The sequence below is a fragment of the Periophthalmus magnuspinnatus genome, chromosome 12 (assembly GCF_009829125.3).
Source record: "Periophthalmus magnuspinnatus isolate fPerMag1 chromosome 12, fPerMag1.2.pri, whole genome shotgun sequence".
Taxonomy (NCBI): domain Eukaryota; kingdom Metazoa; phylum Chordata; class Actinopteri; order Gobiiformes; family Gobiidae; genus Periophthalmus; species Periophthalmus magnuspinnatus.
In genome coordinates, this window is record NC_047137.1 from 11172045 (window position 1) to 11175664 (window position 3620).

At 37.8% G+C, this 3620-nt stretch overlaps 1 long non-coding RNA gene across 1 annotated transcript; it reads left to right on the forward strand.

The window, feature by feature from the left end:
• The first annotated feature begins 353 nt into the window (after positions 1–353).
• On the forward strand, positions 354–1723 carry LOC129456694 (uncharacterized). The gene is made up of 3 exons (XR_008648904.1): positions 354–542; positions 1507–1566; positions 1645–1723. It is a non-coding gene; the product is annotated as an uncharacterized LOC129456694 (long non-coding RNA).
• Positions 1724–3620: the final 1897 nt, after the last annotated feature.

Genomic DNA, 3620 nt, shown 5'->3' on the forward strand with positions numbered 1-3620 from the left:
TTCGCAAAAATGCTCTTAGATGCACCATTGGAAGATGCACCTTGTCGCGCGACAAGGGCTCTCCCTTTTCAATGCACCCGACAAATGTGCCCTGCGCTTCGTGCGTTTCCACGGAGATCGGCCGTGACCGAATGAGTTGCGCACAGGTAAAGTGAACAGACTCTCCGGAAAGGCCAGAAGAGAGTCCTGAGCTGACTGTGACAGCTTTTAGAGGGTCCTCCAATGTGGGTTTATGTGTGTGGGTACATTGAAACGCGCGTCTAGCAGTTACAGTAGGCGTGTTGCCCCGCACATATTCACTTTGAAAGCTGCAGTTCCTGGTGTTTTAAATGACAGGGAGAAAAATACTAAATTAACTTATCTGTTGTTGTTATCTCAGGATTTTCTTCTTTTCTTGGCGCAGGAAAGGTACCAGTATGCTTCAGTGAAGATGAGCTGGGATGCTCTGCAGTCACTAGTAGAGGTCTGGATGTGCGGTGTTACCCGAGAGCATACCACAGACAAGATTGGTTTGGACAGGATAGAGGAACGTAGATAATCAGGTACGTCGGCATAGTGCAGAGGGGTTATGGCCCTGTTATAGTCCTAAAGGTTGACTTTGGGGAGTCTGGAGCTGCGTTTGCAGCCTTTGTGAAATCATACAACAAGAACATAATCTATGCAATATTCTAATCCTGCCACCCTAAAATTTAGGGTCACTTTTTAATTACAGCAGTAGGGATGTGTACTGTAAATAAACTGACATTGTAGAAGTGATCATCGACGTAACTGATAAAAGATTCAGATCGCAGAGGAATAGTAAGAAGGATAATAAACAAATCAAAATCATTCAATAACATCTATACTGCAAGAAAGTGAAGAAATGCACATATTTCATTAAATTTAGCTTAAGCAAATTTTGAGCTGGTCACATACTATATGAATGTTGGCTGCAACAATTAATCAACTAATCATCACTAGTTGACAATAAAAAATATAATAACAATAATAATAATAGTATGTTTTAATAGTCATTATGTGCACCCTAAAACCCATTTCTTTTTTATAATGTTTTTACAAAGACAGTGGAATTGTTGAATCACAATGTAACACAAAAAAAAATCAACACAAAACAAAAATATTTTCACCAATAATACATTTAATTTGGAAATATTTGCCATCATTGAACATGTTTCTACTTTTATTTTGTATATAATGCATTGAGAAAGTGTCAGAGTACAATATAAATAGTCATTAAACAAGTCAACTACCAAAATGCTCATTAGTTGCAGCCCTGTGTTCCATACAAGGAGAAAAACTTGTATAATGAACGTAAGTACATCTTACAGGTGTTTACATGTGTACAATGTTCTGATATGCTGCTAAAGATGCTGAAGTTATACGGTAGGACAAAATTACCAGAAAAGTTGAAAAGTGACTGGCAGTACAATTGTTATGGTAAATCCAGGAAAAACCCCCATTATGTGAAATGAGTGCCAATATTTTACCTTTTGCTTTAATCCTCAGGTCCCGTTAGTTTCACACTTGCATGACTAAAATCAACAACAGAATAAATGCAAGTAATGGGTAAGTATCCACTATCCACATGCTGATTCTTAAGTGTAGAGTCAGATTGGACCATAATACTAACTTCCTTTTTTACAGATTTGACCTTCACTTAATTATGTCAGTAAACACCATGGTGAGAGACTGAAGATGGAAGAAGTTGGAGCTATGAAGAAACGCAGACTAACTCCAGAGAAAAATGTATTCAGTGTGACTGTGTACAGCCATATCTAACCATGACCCTCACAAGTTTTGGCCCAGTATTTAAAGCTCAGAGGGGAATATTGAGTGTAACTCCTGCATTAAGTAGCGCAAACTTCTATGTAAGGCTACAGTGAGTACTCGCCGTGTCACTAAGCACAATGTATGTCTTTTAAAATGTGGACTACTATTTTTATTAGTTACCCCTCTTCTAAGTAGTACTACAAACCATTGTAAATATCAGCGGTACAGCCTTGTGTTGTTCTTGACTACCTAAGTAATTAGCAGTACAAGTTACTACGGAGTGGTAGCAGTATTTGTCTGTGCTAATTCTTCTATAGTAATTACCTGTACAAATAGCACTAAGTAGTATAGATGGTACCAGTAATTACCAGTGCAACTACCATAATGTCTCACTTTAAAATACAGTCGGGTGTCACTGGTAACTACTACGGTAATTACCAGTACATACAGCAGTAACTACTATGGAAAGTACCAGTAATTACCAGTACATACAGCCGTAAGTACCAGTAATTACCAGTACATATAGCAGTAAGTACTATGGAAAGTACCACTAATTACCAGTACATACAGCAGTAAGTACCAGGGAAAGTACCAGTAATTACCAGTACATACAGCAGTAAGTACTAGGGAAAGTACCAGTAAATAATAGTGTAACTACCACAATGTCTCGCTTTAAAATACAGTCCGTTGTCACTGGTAACTACTATGGTAATTACAAGTAGATACAGCAGTAAGTACTAGGGAAAGTACCAGTACTTACCAGTACATACAGCCGTAAGTACCAGTAATTACCAGTACATACAGCAGTAAGTACTAGGGAAAGTACCAGTAATTAATAGTGTAACTATCACAATGTCTCGCTTTAAAATACAGTCCGTTGTCACTGGTAAGTACTACGGTAATTACCAGTACATACAGCAGTAAGTACCAGGGAAAGTACCAGTAATTACCAGTACATACAGCAGTAAGTACTAGGGAAAGTACCAGTAATTAATAGTGTAACTATCACAATGTCTCGCTTTAAAATACAGTCCGTTGTCACTGGTAACTACTATGGTAATTACAAGTAGATACAGCAGTAAGTACTAGGGAAAGTACCATTACTTACCAGTACATACAGCAGTAACTACTATGGAAAGTACCAGTAATTACCAGTACATACAGCCGTAAGTACCTCAGAAAGTACCAGTAATTACCAGTACATACAGCAGTAAGTACCAGTAATTACCAGTCCATACAGCAGTAAGTACTAGTAATTAATAGTGTAACTATCAGAATGTCTCGCTTTAAAATACAGTCCGTTGTCACTGGTAACTACTATGGTACTTACCAGTACATACAGCAGTAACTACTATGGAAAGTACCAGTAATTACCACTACATACAGCAGTAAGTACCTCAGAAAGTACCAGTAGTTACCAGTACATACAGCAGTAGGTACTAGGGAAAGTACCAGTATTTACCAGTACATACAGCAGTAAGTACTAGGGAAAGTACCAGTATTTACTAGTACATACAGCAGTAAGTACTAGGGAAAGTACCAGTTTTTAATAGTGTAACTATCATAATGTCTCGCTTTAAAATACAGTCCGTTGTCACTGGTAACTACTATGGTAATTACCAGTACATACAGCAGAAAGTACTAGGGAAGGTACGAGTAATTACCAGTACATACAGCAGTAAGTACTAGTGAAAGTACCAGTAATTACCAGTACATACAGCAGTAAGTACTAGGGAAAGCACCAGTAATTAATAGTGTTCCTATCATAATGTCTTGCTTTAAAATACAGTCCGTTGTCACTGGTAACTACTATGGTAATTACCAGTACATACAGCAGAAAGTACTAGGGA